Source organism: Cupressus sempervirens, chromosome 11 (genome assembly GCF_028749045.1).
Source record: "Cupressus sempervirens isolate cs-2001-9-10 chromosome 11, ASM2874904v1, whole genome shotgun sequence".
NCBI lineage: Eukaryota > Viridiplantae > Streptophyta > Pinopsida > Cupressales > Cupressaceae > Cupressus > Cupressus sempervirens.
In genome coordinates this window covers 210438759-210456581 of record NC_143128.1, presented here as the reverse complement: position 1 = coordinate 210456581, position 17823 = coordinate 210438759, and positions in this window count along the sequence as shown.

Here is a 17823-nt window from a genome sequence, read left to right as displayed (position 1 = left end):
TAATAAATGGGGATTTTTGGAATTAGATAGAAGAATAGGATTTAATTGATAAATAATAGATTATTTGATTTATCAATTAGGACTATAGATGATTAATTAAATTAATCAACTAGGGGATGACAAAGGATTAATTAAATAAGAATTTAATTAATGATGCCTTTAGAGATGGCTAAATTAGATTACCAAAGCAGTGTAATCAAATTTAGGTGTCTACATTTTGCCCCTCTTTGACATAGTGTTGAGACAACACTATTTCAAAGAAGTTTGAATGAAGACAACATGAGGAAGATGTTTTAGCAACAATGTTGCCCCAGTCTCGGATAAGAAGAGGAGAGACTAGACTTAGATGATGCCCCCTCAAGAAGGTGGCGGGGAGAGAAATGAGGCTTGACAACTTCTTGAAAAGTACAAGAAATTAAGACGAGCTGAGATGCTGGTTGGCGAAGAGAAGGGGTTGAATTAGCTCAAACTCTCACTACGGGAGAATGATAAAGGGAAATCAGAGGCACAATAGTAAAGCAAGCTTAAGACTTTCCAAGAATGGGGGGGGGGGGGGGGAGATGGAGGAGCGGAGCGCTATAAAAGGAATCCATTGAAGCTTTTTGAGCGGGGGGATACTTCAAAGAGAAGTACCACCATGTAGTTGAGCACTAGATTTGCTATAGGATTGTTGGTTAATTGCCAAGGTTACCAAGAACATCAAGGCCTTTTCACCAACCGTCCAGAGGATTGATGAACTGACTCAAAACAAACACACAAGGATTGCCTCAGTATCACACATGAATCCCAGAGGAAGCAGGGTGGAAACGACACTAGGTAACCCACAAGCAGAAAAAGAAAACAAGCAAAAGACCTAATCAAGACCTTACGCTCTAATTGCCCCATTCGCAGCATACCATGATATGGAAGATCATGGCAACCTTGAGGAGGGAACAAGGAGGTTGCTTGGAAAGGATATTTCAAGACCCAAAAGGGAAGATCCCAAATCAAAAGAAAGTGAAAATCCAAAAGAGAACTGTTTGCCAACGAGATGGGTAGGACGAGGTACTAACGGACCAAGATCAGACATGAGGAAAGCTATATCCTGCAAAAATATATCAGAGAACACCTAAGCTGATGGATCTAGATGAGTGATGCGTCTGGCAAGCTGAACTAAGAAGGATAACACTTTGGTGATAGGAGATCTAGCTAAAGGATGCATTGGAATATCTAACCAAGGTGTGCGATGTGTGCAAGATGTTGACCAAGGATGAACTAACACGAAAGCCGGATAGATACAATGATACTAAGCTAAAGAGGATGTACAAGCTGACAGACCAAGATATGTTACAAATGTACAAGTTTGTTCATGTTTTGGTTTTTTGTGAGATGGAAATGTTTGTGAAGGATGGGGTGTCTATAATAGTTGATAGGTGGATAGGTAGATGGTTTGTGAAAAGTTTAAGGAAAATGGGATTCTGTGTGTGCATGTGATAGGATACAAGCTAGGATACAAGATCATTTACAAGATGGAATATGGTACAAGCTTTGGACAAGATTCGAATATATACAAGGTATGGTACAAGATTTACAAGGTATAATACAAGCTTTGGTACAAGATTTACAAGTTGTACAGGAGGTATTGACAAGCTCCATCAAATTTTGGATATTTGATTGGAACACCAAGGGAACAAGCAGGTGTTTTATGGGATGGTGGGTGGATGGATGAGGGATAGGATAGTGATAGATAATGGATTAGTCTTTAGCATACAAGGCGCCTGAATTACCAGGTTTTCACCAAGGTACCTATCCAAGGCGCTTGAATTGCCAATTTTTCACCATTGGACGCTTATTTCTCTTTACTATTTTTTTTTTGTATTTTTTCAAAAGCTGGGTATACCAAGGATCTTCAAGCATAGAACTTCTTGAGATGAATGATGTTAGTGGGATCATTCAAGAGTTCTCCTTCTGGTGTAGATAATTGATAGGCTCCGGAGCCAAAGGAGGCAGTAACCACATAGGGACCAAGCCATGTAGGTTCAAACTTGCCTTTCTTTTCTCGATCTGCTTGGACTTTCATATTTTCTTTGAGGACCATGTCACCTGGCTGAAAGTGTCGTGGGAACACTTCTTGTTGAAATTCCTTTTGAGACGAGTTTGATAGACTGTGAGATGGTCATAGGCTTGTTGTCTCTTCTCGTCTAAGAGATCTAGCTGGGTGAGTCGAGCTACTCTGTATTCTTCATCTGAGATTTGCCCTCGCAAAGATATGCGTAGTGAGGGAAGTTCAACTTCTATAGGTAATACCGCTTTGGCACCATAGACTAGGGAGTATGGAGTTGTGCCTGTGGATGTACGGAAGGAAGTTCGATAGGCCCATAGAGCCGAATTTATTTGAAGGTGCCAATCACGGCCGGAATCATTGACAACTTTCTTTAGGATTTTGAGGAGGGTTTTATTAGTTGCCTCTGTCTGGCCGTTACCTTGTGGGAAATATGGGCTAGAAAAGTGGTGATGGATGTGGAGGGAAGTGCATAATTCTTCCATGTTGAGATTTTCAAAGTTACCTCCGTGGTCAGTGGAGATGGTGGATGGGATGCCGAAGCGGCAAACAATGTGGTACAAGATGAACTTGGAGACTTGAACTCCTGTAGCTGAGACTAGGGGGACTGCTTCCACCCACTTAGTGAAATAGTCTGTAGCTGTTATTATCCATTTATGTCCATCAGATGAGAGAGGGGTGATAGTTCCAACTAGATCAAGGCCCCAACAAGCGAAAGGCCAAGGTGGTGCAATAGGCTGTAGATCCTGTGCTAGAGCATGCACAAGATTTGCATGCTGCTGACATGGGAGACACTTTCTGACAAAGTCACAAGAGTCTTCTTCAATGGCAGGCCAATAGTAGCCTGCTCTAAGGATTTGTCGTGCTAGGACAATACCACTTGTGTGGGCACCGCAAAGTCTAGAATGTACTTCTTTTAATGCCATCGCGGCCTCATTTTCATCTAAACATCGAGAGAGAGTATTGTGATAACCCCGACGATATAGGGTATTGGCTATGATAACATAGCGGGATGATTTTTGGATGAGGTTCTGGCATTGGGTACGTGTGAGGTGAGGGGATATGATACCATCGTTAAGGTAAGCGTGAATTTCATGGTACCAAGGGGATTGGGGACCAACCAAGATACAAACACGGTTTGAATCCTCATTCGCATAGGCAGGTGTGAGGAGCTGCTCAACTAAAAACTCATACTGCATAGCTTCTTGGGGAATTTCCAAGAGCGAGCCGATAGTGGCCATGGCATCTGCTGCCTTGTTCTGCATTCGAGGCACTTGTGTAAATTGAAGCTTTGTAAAATGCTGGGTCAACTGATCAACTAGCTCTTTGTAGGGTAATAGCTTTTCATCTTTGGTTTGATATTCATTTAAGACTTGTTTGATAATGAATTGGGAATCACCAAAGACTTGTAACTCAGTGATATTCCATTCTGCAGCTATCTTTAATCCTGCTACAAGAGCTTCATATTCTGCTATATTGTTGGTGCTAGGGAATTGTAGCTTGAAGGCTTTTGGAATGTAATCTCCTTGAGGTGTAACTAATAATATTCTTGCCCCTGATCCATGAGAGGTGTATGAGCCATCAAAATAAAGCTTCCATGGGGGCTGTTCTTCAATTAGGCAGATATGCTCATCTGGAAATTCTGTGAGCAAAGGATATGCATCTACTAGAGGTGCATCAGCTAGGTGATCTGCTATAGCTTGCCCTTTGATTGCCTTTCTGTCCACATACTGGATGTCAAACTCACTTAGTAGCATAACCCATTTGGCCAAACGGCCTGTAAGTGCTGTTCTGGAGAGCATATACTTGAGAGGGTCAATCTTGGAAACTAGTTGGATGGTATGACTTAGCATGTAGTGGCGAAGCTTTTGAGTTGAGAAAACAACTGCCAAACAAGCTTTTTCCATAGGAGTGTAATTGAGTTCATAACCAACTAGGGTTCTACTGATATAGTAGATGGCTCTCTCTCTGCTATAATCATCATGTTGTACTAGAAGTGCCCCTAGAGCAGTAGGTGTTGCTGATATATACAAGATCAAGGGATGACCAGGAACTGGTGGAACCAAGATAGGGGGATTGGTGAGATACTGCTTGAGCTGATCAAAGCTGTGCTGACATAAAAGATCCCACTTGAAGTTCTCATTCTTCTTTAGCAAGTGTGAAAATGGTGTACACTTATCTGCAAGTTGGGAGATGAAGCGCCAGACAGATTGAAGTTTTCCCTGAAGAGAGCGAAGCTGTCACAGTGTTTGGGGAGGAGGCATGTCTAAGATAGCCTTGACCTTTTTGGGGTCGATCTCTATACCCCGTTTAGAAACTATGAAGCCTAGAAGCTTGCCAGATGTGACCCCAAAGACACACTTCTTAGGATTTAGCATGAGACAATATTGGGCCAACCTATCAAAGACTTTTTCCAGGTCAGCAAGATGATCCATGAAGGCGTGAGATTTGACCAGGATATCGTCCACATAATCTTCCAAAATGCTATGGATAAGATCATGGCAAATGGATGTCATAGCTCTTTGATAGGTAGCCCCAGCATTCTTTAGGCCAAAAGGCATCATGGTGTAGCAAAAGGTTTCCCAGGGGGTAGTGAATGCTGTCTTATGCTGATCCTCTTCTGCAATCTTGATCTGATTATACCCAGAAAATCCATCCATAAGGGACAGGATTTCATGTCCAGATGTAAGATCTACAATCATATCTATGTTGGGCAAGGGAAAATCATCCTTTGGACAAGCTTTCTTAAGATCTCTAAAATCAGTACAAATTCTGATGTCACCGGAAGGCTTAGTGACAGGGACCATGTTGGAGATCCATTCTGAGTAGTCAATCGGTCAGATAACCTTAGCAGCTAACATTCTTTCTAGTTCAGCTTTGACTAGTAATGCCACCTTGGGGTGCATTTTTCTAAGCTTTTGTCTGACGGGCTTGATCTTTGGATCGACTGCAAGATGATGAACTACAAGCTTTGGATCAAGTCCTGGCATGTCCTGATATGACCATGCAAATCGGCCAATGTTCTCTCATAAAACCTCAAAGAGGAGGTCAGCTTGGTCTTGTGATAGGGATGCAGCAATGTGAACAATTCTAGGGATCTCTGAAGAACCAATGTTGACTTCTCTAGTATCCTCTATTAGAATAGAAGACACCTCTGGTCAATTATCTTGAGGAGGCAATACTAAGTCCTCATGTTCTGCTTGTGGCTCTGGATTTTCTTGCTGAGGGGTTCTCTTCGCTGCCTTAGCTAGTCCCAGATTTACCTTAGTTCCAGTTTTGGGTGTATCGAAACTAGGTTGGGGATTTTCTCCAAAATACCCCTTGGGATCTAGCTTGTAGATGTAGGCAGAATCTGGCTTTGTCTTCTTATGAGGAGTTTCGGCTCCCATGAATCTTAGAAGTGCTTCCTCTGATGCAAACTCATCAATATGTATGACACTTGGTTGGTCCCAATCTATGAGTTGTGGATGAGCAAGTGGTAGGTCAATGAGATGGATGGATAGTTCTCGGAGAACAAAGTCTCCTAGGAAGATTTGGTCTGGGATATCGTCGTAGGCTTTCTTTTCAACTTCCTCAAGAATGTCTTCGATTTCGACAAGGTCGCGGTGGATGTTCAAAAAAGTGTGACCGTTCTCGTTGGTGCCCCCAGTTGTGGGTATGCCAAAGCCAAGACCTGACTTTATTTCCCAATCATGTGCTTTGATGGGACATTGCATGCCCCTTTCTTCTGGTCCTAGTCCACCTCCTTGATAGTTCCATTTTTCAGTGACGAGCTTATGTTGTTGGGGATACTTCTGGCTGAAGTGATCAAGGCGTGCTTGATTTCTTGGAGGTGCATCCTTATGTAGCCAATTGTTGATATCTGGAGTGAGCTCCTCATGAAGAGGGGTTTTTGAGGACACAAAGGTGGTTGGGCCAAACTGTTTGTATCGAGGAGGTGGAATCTCCTTAGCTTTGTGATATGTTGGCCGTCCATGGGTATGTGGATCAAGTGGGATTGCTCCGACAGCAAATGCATCTGATAGACTATATTCTCCACAACCTTTGTTGTTGATCTTTACAGTAGATAGGGTGGAGGCAAGGATGGTTTCTGCGTCATTACAAGTGTGGGATGAGCTGGCGATGGCTATGCCGATGTCTATTCCAGGGCAATGGTTTGTATATGAAGCTTCAACCGCATTACAGTAAGCAAAGGGTTCTGGATCGGCATGGATGGTTACCTCAGTGCCCTGATGCAAAAATTTGATGCACTGATGGTAGGTGGATGGAACGGCCTTCATAGCATGAATCCATGGGCGACCGAGGAGGATGTTAAATGGTAGGTTTAGATCAACAACATGGCAAACTGTCTCTTGAATGACTGGCCCAACCTTGATTGGTAGCAAAATAGTCCCTTCTGTGGTCCTTTCCAAGTTGTCATAAGCTTTGATGGTGATAACCTCACTGATCATATCTGCCTCAGTATACCCAGCTTGTTTTATGAATTTTAGGGTGCAAATGTTCAAGGCTGATCCATTATCTATCATTACTCTTTTCATGGCAAAATTGGATACCATGATGGCTATGCGAAGCGGAAGGGTGTGATTTGGCTCAACCGCGGGTATGTCGGTGGGTTTGAAAGATAGGGCACATGAGGATGAAAGGTGTCCAACAAGATTACGAAAATCAGTAGCATTGATATCAGAAGGGACACGGGATTCTATGAGAGCATTGTCAAGGATGTCTTTGTACACAGGACTAGTGCGGAGAAGGTCTAAAATGGATATTTGGGCTGGCATGTTCCCAAGGTGTTCCAAGATATTGTACCAGCTTTTTGATGGAGTTGATGGTGTTGATGAAACTGGTGGGCCTGCGATGTTAAATCGCGCTCTTCGAGTGGTGACCGCACACTCATAGTCTGGTCCTCGGATATTGATAACATTGACAGAAGGCTCTTTCTCAGATATACAACCTATAAGGCTACCATAGTCTATATAGGATGAAGTGTGGTCATTGTTCTTCCCATGTTGTTGGTTTGGCTGGCGGTTGTTGGTGTTGTTTTGGATAGGTGCTTTTCCAGGATTTTGGTTGTTGTGTGGAGGAAAAGCATTTTGATGAATTTGTAAGCCTGCATTGGGAGAGGTTTGGGCACCAACAATGATTTCCTTCCGATCAATGAGGTCTTGCACATAGTCTTTCAGTTTCATGCATCTGAGGGTGGTGTGACCATTTACCCTATGGAACTTGCAATACTCATTGTCCTTGTACCATGCAGCTTTGGATTGGCTTGGATCAATTTGCTGGGTAGGAGGAAATTTGATGAGGTTTTCCTTAGCCAATTTCTCAAAAATAACATCCAATGGCTCACCAAGGGGTGTATAGTTTCTAGGTGCAGGTTGGAATCTGGGCTTTTGCCCTGCAGCTACATTGATGGCATTAGCTTGATTGTTAGACCCTTGAAAGTTGGGTCTTGTATTGTGGTTTTGATAGCTTTGGTTATTTTGTTGTTGGTAATTAATAGCTTGTTGGTTGTTTGTTTGATATGGTGGGTTAGACTGGTTTTGAGAAGGACCAATGATATTCACATGTCTGGTGTCAGTAACCCCATCTGTTGCAACATGCTTGTTTTTGTTCCAATACCTAGACTTGTCATTGGAATGTGATTGATTTTGGTTGGCCTCTTTGTAAATCTTTACCACACCATCTTTGATGAGTCCTTGCTCGAGGATCATTCCTTTCTCTTTGATATCCTTATAGGTCTGCAAACAGTTCATGGTCATGTGGTGAGCCAAGCTGGGATGTGCATTATCAATAAACATTTTCACCACATGGTGTTCTGGCAAGGTGCAGGATATGCGGGTGGTAAGGGTTTGCCATATTTGCAGGTATTCGGCAAGGCTTTCTCCACCTTTTTGCTTGGTGTGGACAAGATCAACTATTGATAGCTCTGTTTCAACAAGATGGGCATATTGGGCTACAAATGCCTCAGATAATTTAGCAAAGTTTTTAATTGTGCCATAGGGGATTCTATAAAACCATTCAAGAGCTGGTCCAGCCAAGCTTTTGGGAAAAAGGCGCAAGAGGAAGACATCATTGTATGCCACGTCCTGGCAATGCATGTAAAATTCTTTGATATGTGTGACAGGGTCTCCTTTTCCTCTGAATTTGTCAAATTTAGGTACCTCAAAGTGTTTGGGAAATGGTGTCGTGGTAATGGCTCTGTCAAATGGGTAAGGACACACATTCTAAAACTTGAATGTCTTTGGATCATTCCCTTCTTGGATGGCTTTCAGAGCTATCTTCATTTGCTCCCACTCTGAATTGATAGGTGATGGTTGGGGTGCCCCCAATGTAGGAGTGCCTTGAGGTAGGTATGTGTTGGATGGGGCCACTGAATATGGATGGCTGTGAGGGATTTGCTGATAGGGATTGTACATTGTTTGGGAAGCTGCATGGTGGATGACGGGTTGTTGAGGGGGAGGCGGCACATATTGCTGCATGTGCTGCGAGGTTTGCTATTGATATGGGATTTGAGGTTGGGATTGAGGAACATAAGCTGGCTGTGGGATAAATGGATTGCTTTGTGGAGGTAAGGTATAAGATGGTTGTGAGGCTTGGGGAAAGGATCAAAGGGCTTGTGGGGTTTGACCAATATATGTGGGTTGTGCCCCCATTTGGGATGGTATCTGCAAATAATTGGTGGTTGGCTGGGGTGGTGGATTACCTCCTAGAAGTGGCATTGAAAAGTAGTTGGTAATTGGAGGTAATGGATTAGTTGGTGGTGGAGGTGGTGGGAATTGAAAGCTTGGGAATGGAACTGATGGGGTTTGATAGCTTTGTGGCTGGATTTGGAAGCTTGGTAGAGTGGTGGTGGGAGCTAGGGTCACTTGGGAGCTTGGTAGAAGATTGGCAGTAGCTTGTGGGTTTTGATAGCTTTGTGGAGTGAAGGTAGTAGCTTGTGGATTTGTGGCTGGTGGTATTGAGCTCCCGAGACCTAATGGAAATGATGGGATTGTGCTTTGGGCTGTGGTGAACAAGCTGGGGGCGATGAAAGGTTGATTACTTGGCCCCATGGGTGACATCCCTGTTGTATATTGCTGAGGTTGGCCAAAGATGCTATCACTGATTTGGGAGATGGGTGGATTGGGAAGGCTAGGTTGGGGAGCAGCAGCAATAGTGAAGGGGGTGAACGGTGAGGTGTTTTGGGTAAAGGGGGTTTGGAGCGGAGAGGTATGAACCAAGGATGGAGTGGTGGTGGCTGGGTTGGTTTGCGGCATGGAGATTTCAACTTGGGTGGATGATGGTATGTTTGGGTTTGTTGGGTCATATGGATTGGCTGGAGGCTCTTCTTTTGGAATAAATTGAGGATAATTTGGATCATAAGAGCCTATGGGTGGTGGCAGCTGCCCACACAACGAGTGAGATGGATCTGATAATGGAGGGGGTCTTCCAAAGTCAAAGGTTCCTACATTGTCCCTTCAAAAATTAGCCATGATTGTCTCTTTGTTTTTGTCTATAATGGCGTTTACCAATACTGCATTTCCTGGTTGGTTCATGAAAGCTTCAATGTCAGTAGGTGATGGCATAGCTTGCTCTGGGCTGAAGGATGGCTGAGTGCTCAAGGGGGGTGAGGCTGTTCGATCCAAATGATAGGGCTCCATTGTTTCTTTCTTCTTGGCTAAGCGAGTGACGGGTGGCATGAAAAATGCTCCTAGGGATGAGATGCAATAATGCTGATGGATGCAAAAGGGGGAAGGCTTTTCTATGCAAATGATTTCCTAGGTTGAGGTAAAGCTATATGAAAAAACCTAAGGAGGATTGGGTTGGGGATTCTAACTTCAAATATATGTTGTCAAAGCACAAAAGGTCTGCTTTCCTATGTGCAAGCTTGGTGGTGATTGTGTCAACTTAAGGATAGACTAATGATCCTTTAGGAAGAACACGAGATTGACCACTTGCGGATCCCAACCTTTAGCTCAAGGTGATGAGGGATAACAAGTGACAAAGCTAGATTACCCTAGACAAAGCTCTGTCAAAGGGATAACCTTGGTGAGATTGGTGGATTTGGAAGATTTTAGGAATGGCAAACTTTTAGCAAGGTGACAACAATTTTGAAAGCTTAGATGTGCAGATTTTCGATTACTGGCTAGATGGTATGATTCTAAATGAGATGGATGAGCTAATAATGCTTAAGGGGATAACCTAAGATGGCTGGCTTTTCTACAAAGATGACTCTAGAGTGAAGCTTATCCAAGAAGATGTGGAGAAACAAGGGTGTCTAATCATAGAAATCATGCCTAGTTGGTAAGGCATAAGCAGGATTAACTCCTGGATGTTGGCTAAATTTGATGGTGCGCTCTAACCAGGCCTCTTGAAGTGCTTCGTTGGTAGCTTTGTCCTCTGCTTTGTGGAGTTTGGAAATTTGTGGGCTTGGTGTTATTTCTTTTCTCTTGGCTGAAAGTTCTTGGTATGCTAGAGATGGCTTGAGTTTGACCTTGTGAAACTTCTGTTTGGGTTTGGGTTGTTCCAACATAAATTCCTGAATCTTGCTTGGCTTTAGGAAAAATCTCAGTTGTTTTGCTTCAACTTGTTCAACTTCCAAAATAGGCAGTGACTACGCTAAGTCTAGTCTCTCCTCTTCTTATCCGAGACTGGGGCAACATTGTTGCTAAAACATCTTCCTCATGTTGTCTTCATTCAAACTTCTTTGAAATAGTGTTGTCTCAACACTATGTCAAAGAGGGGCAAAATGTAGACACCTAAATTTGATTACACTGCTTTGGTAATCTAATTTAGCCATCTCTAAAGGCATCATTAATTAAATTCTTATTTAATTAATCCTTTGTCATCCCCTAGTTGATTAATTAATTAACTAGGGGATGACAAAGGATTAATTAAATAAGAATTTAATTAATGATGCCTTTAGAGATGGCTAAATTAGGTTACCAAAGCAGTGTAATCAAATTTAGGTGTCTACAGGTACAACTTTGGAAAACTCACTTATTGGACAAAAATTCATTGGTGCACCTTCCAATCTTTTACAAAATTCAAAAGGAGTGGGATCCCCTGGGATTGTGATCTCTCTTCCTTAGTGGAGGAATTTCAAGCATTGATGATAGGTAGATGGGACTGCCTTTAGTGTATGTATCCACGGTCTACCAAGAAAGATGTTATATGGCAAATCCAAGTCTAAGACATGGCATTCAGTATTTATGATGGCTGGTCCAACTTTTAGAGGCAACATGATGACTCCTTTTGATTCTCTTTCCCTTTCATCATATGTTTTTATTTTGATCCTTTTATTAAAATCTAGAAGATCCTTTGGAAGTCCCAAGAAACGAATCATTTTCAATGTATAAAGGTTCAGACCAGTTCCATTGTCTATAAGGACTCTTTTAATCTTATGTCTCTATATAAGGACTTCAATGTGGAGCGACAGATTATGGTGGGGATCAGGACTTTGGAAATCCTTACCTATGAAGACAAGGTGTTGTTGAGCGGCAAGGTTTCCAATCATAGCAGTGAATTAGGAAGCATTAATGTTTTTAGGAACACGAGATTCTAAAAGAGCCTTATCTAAGATCTCTTTATGGATGGGTGATGTGGTTAGAAGCTCAAGAATAGATATTTGTGGAGTCTTACCTAGCTGGGACAACACATCATAGCGAGAAGTGAGCCTTTGTGAGGTGGATGGCGCTGCAAGTGTATGTGGCATTGGTGGATTAGTGTTATTGGGAGTGGCAGCTTGCAAAGTAAGTCTTCCTCGTCGAGTGGTGGCATCACAATTAGCTGTTGTAAGATAAGGGTATTCACATGAGCATCTACCTCTTCAATGTGACCACATAAGGAGTCAAACCTTGATATGTGGTTAGTAGAATAATCATAAGGTAATGCATTTGATGTGGATGCTTGATTCACATTTTTGGTATTATTATTATCATTGTTATGATCGGGAAATGATTTTTGAAATATCTTCAATTTAGCATTTTTAGAGGTTGGACCTCCTTCTACTTCAATTTCCCCATCATCAACAAGATTTTGGATAAAAACTTTGAGTTTGATACATTTGTTAGTGTCATGTCCTTTGATATGGTGGTATTTACAATATTCATTTTCCCTATACCACTTTGACTTTGGTTGATTTTCATCAAAAGGACGTGTGTTAGGAAATATCATCAAGTTGTGATCCACTAATTTTTGAAAGATGGTCTCCAAAGGTTCACGAAAGTTAGTGAACTTTCTATTTCGATCATAGTCACAATTATAGTTGTTGTTGCATGGAAAGAATTGCATTTGATTATGAGATTTTTGATTGCCTTGATCGTCATGATTTGAATTATTGTTGTGTCGATTACGGTAATTGTTGTTGTTTCCTCCTTGAAGATTTTTGACATCAGTAACACCATCATGTGTAACACCCTTATTCTTGGACCAGAATTTGGGTTTGCTATTGTTGTTTGACTCATTGTTGCAGGATGATGAATTATAATGTTTGATAGTACCTTTTTCCAAAAGTCCATTTTCAATATTCTTTCCATTTTTGACTAAAGTGGAAAAGTCTTCGGGGCTAGCCATTTTCATGTGGAAGGACATTTCGGGTATCAAGTTCTTGATAAATATATCCACAAGATGGGAATCTTCAATTTTATATGGCATACGATTAGCAAGGTGTCTCCACCTCTATAGGAAGTTGGCAAAAGTTTCTCCATTTCGTTGTTTTGTGTTGCACAAGTCACTCAATGAGGCATGATGTTTAATGTTGTAAGAGTATTGTGCTATAAACTTGCTTGTCAAATCATTGAAAGAAGTAAAGGAACCCTTAGGTAAATTCATTAACCACTCAAGTGCAGGGCCTCCAAGACTTCGTGCAAAGAGCCTCTTAAGATAGTCATCACTGTAGGCTACTTCTTGGCACAAAATGGAAAATTCCTTGAGATGGGTGACGGGACACATCTCTCCTGTATACTTGTCAAATTTAGGTATTTCGAAACCAGTTGGAAATGTCACCATATTAATGGATTTATGAAATGGAAAAGGACAAATTTCCTCAAAAGAGACATCCTTCACCCCTTTATTGTTCATGTTAAGGACCAAATTTCACAATTCTTGGAATTGTTGAGCCAAATCTTGATTAGGTTGCACTTGTGATTGTTGGGTGTTCAAAAATCCACCTCCTAAATTGTAGGGAGTCCCAAATGTAGTGTGAGGTGGTGGAGGTACTCCACTTTGGCCAATGTATTGATATGCAGTTGTTGGAATTGGCACAGATGTCTTTACCATAGTGGTTGGCACTTGTAAATAAGAGGAGTGCATTGGTTGAGTAGGCACTTGTCCAATTCCTAAGCATCCCATAGTTGAAGTTGTCAAGGTAGATTGTGGAATACTAGCATGTGTGGTAGCATTAGGCATGACACTAATGATTTGTTGAATATGTTCTGCACTCAATTGAAATGTGGGTTGTGTTGAAGTACTAGATGTAGGCATAGCACTGGTTATTACCATGTTTTCTTTCCCTTTGCTAGAAGTTAGAGCTGCATTTGAAGTGGGCAACACGGGTGCACCACCTTTTGTAAATTTTCTAAACAAAGTGTTCTCATCAAAGCTTGGGGGAACATTAACACCATCCTTGACCAAATTTATGAATATCTCAATTTTGTTTTCCCTAATGGAATTCTCCATCATTTCCACATTGTAGGGGTCTGCAAGGAATGTCTTGACATCACTAGGTACATTGTTAGGGTCAATAGGATCTTCATCTTGGTATACTTCGTCGTCATTATCCCCCAAAGTTGTGTTATGGAAAGGATCTTCTGGTTCTCATGTGGATGTTGAGTTAGGCATACCAAGGTTTGAACTAGAGGGAATTGTGTTCCCTAATGAAGTTGTGAGTGGAGGAAAAGGATTCTCCATCTCTGATTGCCTCAATGATTCTCACAAACATGACATGGGATTAAACGTGAACCTTCCTGATTGTGTGTGTACCATACAAGAGTGACCAAACCAATGGGTGGAAGATTGTGGAAGAAAAAGAAAATGAGGATAAGAGCTATTAACCTTATGTGATTAAAGGGTCAACTACCCAAGTGTGAACAAAAGACCTTAGTTTAGCAAACAAAGTGTGATTAGAGGATAGTAGTATCTTTCTCCTACCAAAGATAGCCAAGTGATCTTGTAGGCAAGATAGGACACCAAATTGATTGCTTACTATTTGGAGATAGACTTGTGATCCCAAATAAGTAGGTGTGATTAGAATAAATGTTTGCTTATAGATGAAAGGTCTATGTTGTAATGTCAAAAGGCATTTTAAGGTTCTAGCTCTCTAGAAGAAAATTTGGAAATGGAAGACTAGGAGTTTGGAAAGATGGAGGTAGATATGAAAAGATGAGAGCATTGTGGCACTAATGCAGTTAACTCAATCCTCGTTCACTGGAAATAAAAACCTTGGGTTCACTCCTAGGAAAGCAAACCAGTTTCAAAGTTTTCCATTGTATTCAATTCTATCATAATGGTCTTGTGTAGCTTCTTCTTTTTGAATGTCTTTGATAGTGTATCAGAATTGTTTGTCACCATATGCTAGGTTCTTCCTTTCCTTGTAGACAGGTGGTTTGGACAACTTCACTTTCTTATGTTTGACTTGGTTGACTTTATCGATCATGGCAGGAATAAAACAAGACCCAAATTTTAAGTGACTAGACTCAACCAATTTCAAAATGCAAACTACCAAAAGTAACAGTGAGTCAAGAAGACCTCACTTAACCTATCTCACTCAACGAAAGGTTACCTCACAATTTTACTCGTTTTAGAACTTGTTTGATGTTTTGGCTTTGGTTTTGAATGTTTGAACAAGCACACTGAACACACCAACAAATCCAACCTTCCAACCACCTCTACAGCTCAACAAAGGCACCCATGAGAGGCCATGTTGGTGTGTTAGGATGGGGAGGTATGTTTGGTGTACTCTCCGAAAGACAATAATAATGAAATCTCTTGAGTGAGTGAGTGCAAGTGTGTATGCAAGTAAGATATGACTTTAGACTAAATGAGATGAAGAATACCTCAAGAAATGGCTATGGAGAGAGCCATTCTTGAAGGTATTCAAGGATGAAGATGATATGCAATGAAAGAACTAACTAGATATGCAAACTATGATAAAAATGCAAGCTAAAATGAAGCTACAAATGCATGTAGAAACTAGATTAACAATACATGATGTAAACTAAATCAGCTACCAAATTGTTAGTATGATCCTAGAAATCTCTATGAAAATAAAACTACAATGCAAAACCCTAAGCATGAAAGCTCAAAACTCAAAATGGCATGGTAACAATGCAATAATGGGAGATGCAAATGCTTGAGACAAGCCCTCTATTTATAGGCTTGAGGGAGGGCTTGGTGATGGCATCCATGTAGATGCCACATAAGGTGACATGCAAGCCATGCAAATGGTCAAGAATTCAAAGTTTGCTCACACATGTGTGAGCAAACTTGAGAAGAAGAGTGGGAGACAAGAGTGTGTAGGCATGTCATCTCACACATTTGTGAGCACACTCTTAGGCTACTGAGGGGGATTAGGGAGATGATTAGGAATGATTAAGTGGGATTAGAGAGGAAATAGGCTTATAGGCTAGGATCTAGGTTAGGCTTAAAATTAAATTAAATGAAATTTAATTTAATCATGGGTTTAGAAGAATTAATAGGATGTGAGGGTTTAAATAAATAAAATTTATTTAAAAAGGAGGAGACATGGAGGATCATGTGTTAAATTAATTTAACACATTAGAGCTAGGAGTATTTAAATTAAATTTAAATACTTAGGAGAATGAACTTATTTAATTAATTAATTTAATTAAATAAGTAGAAGAATGTGAGCAATGTAATTAATTAATTAATTAAAATGTCATGAGAATATTAATAAATTAATATAGTCTTTAGGGACGATTTTAAGCATCTACACTTTTATCAGAAATTAGATTAAGATATTCTCCAGAGGAACTGCTCGAAGCAATGTCAATTATTTTTTCTCAATATTGGTCTCTAAATTGTCTAACTGATTTTTGAAGAAGGATGGCAACTTTGATTCAACATTTTTGCAAACCTAAAGTAATCAAAGAAGTAACTATAAATGGAATTTTATATGAATCTCGACTAAGAGGTCAATCATATTCTTTTGCAAACATAATGAAGGAACAATATGATCTTATGGAGAATCCAAATAAAGAGGGAGTGGTAACAAAGCTTTGGAAAAACCTTGGTGAGAGCAATCAGTTGAGAGAGTCAATACCAGAATATTTCAAGCTTACCTATTTATGTTTGACAATGATATTGGGTTCAGTGGAGGATGAGAGAGTTTTCATTACTTTGGGCTTCCTGAAGTTAAAGGTTAGAAACAAATTAGACAAAAATTTGGATAATTGTTTGAGGCTCTATAATTCTAGGTATGAGGTGGATAGTTTCCCTTATAATAGGGCTCTCGACATTTGGAGAAACAAATGTCAAAGAAGAGGGATGGCCAACATTTCAAACCCAAGTGGCAGTGGCAGTGGTTCACATCCCGATATTGGAAGCAATGAAGATGATGTTGACTTTGGCATGCATATTGACACTGATAGTGAACATGAAGAAAACACAATGAATAATGAAATGTTATATGCAATAAATGAGGAAGATTCTGATGATAGTGATGTTGAGCTGGTCTAGGCAAAGTGACAACTATAGCAACTTCTCAACTTCAAGTTCTAACTTTTGCATGAGTCAAGTAGTAGACTAGTAGCTTAGATTTAAGACTCTATCTACTAATTAATTATGTTTGTAGAAGTTAATTTATAGCATTCATTCACTATCCGTTTATTGATGATTTTTTTTTTTAAACATGTTGATGTTACAAAATTACATGTTGAGATTTTCATTGAAACTAATTTTTACTTTTAGAGTTTACACATGTTGAGATTTTCATTGATTGTATTTTTTAAACATGTTGAAATTTTCATTGATTCTAGTTTTAATACAATAGTACATGTTGAACTTGATATTTTCATTCGTTCTAGTTTTTAGACATTTTTAATTTTATATTTTCATTGATTCTAGTTCCTTTAAGAAATTGTAACATAATACATTTAATAGAATAAGCTCTATTTAAAAAAAAATGTATTATAATTTATAATTATAAATCAGCCTGTAACATAATGCATTTAACAATTACAACCCTTTGCAAATGACTCAATGTCAAATTTAAATGACCATGAATTTCCATTTGCAGATACAAGGGAGCAACAATAGCTGTAGGTCAATTTTTAATTGTATATATAATTAGATTATTACTTCATAATACATTATGTGTGTACAATCACATTGCCAATTTGCCACATTTCTAATTGTACAATTTATTCAAGTAGGAGTAGGGAAATCTTTTCCATCTGCTCTGTGTAGTAATAGTATGCCAGTGCCTGGTTGTCCAACTATTCTAATATGCTAGCTCTTGATTCCTATAATAATTAACATTAAACAAAGTTGAAATTAAATCCAAAATTTGAAATTAAAGAGCAAAAATAACAAAACAATTATAGTACTATCACTTAATAAGTTATTACTTCTTAGTGCTATCAGCTATGACTACCACTGCCATCGATAGCAACAGTAATAGTTTGAGAAGATGACCTAGCTTGAATGAAGTTCTTTAGAGCGCTCCATTCTGCATCATTTGGAAGCTCTATTTGTTTGAGGTTGTAGCTAAATAGTTAACCTCATCAACAATTAATACTTTACATAGATAGTTTTACATGAATTGAGGAATTTATCTATAACTG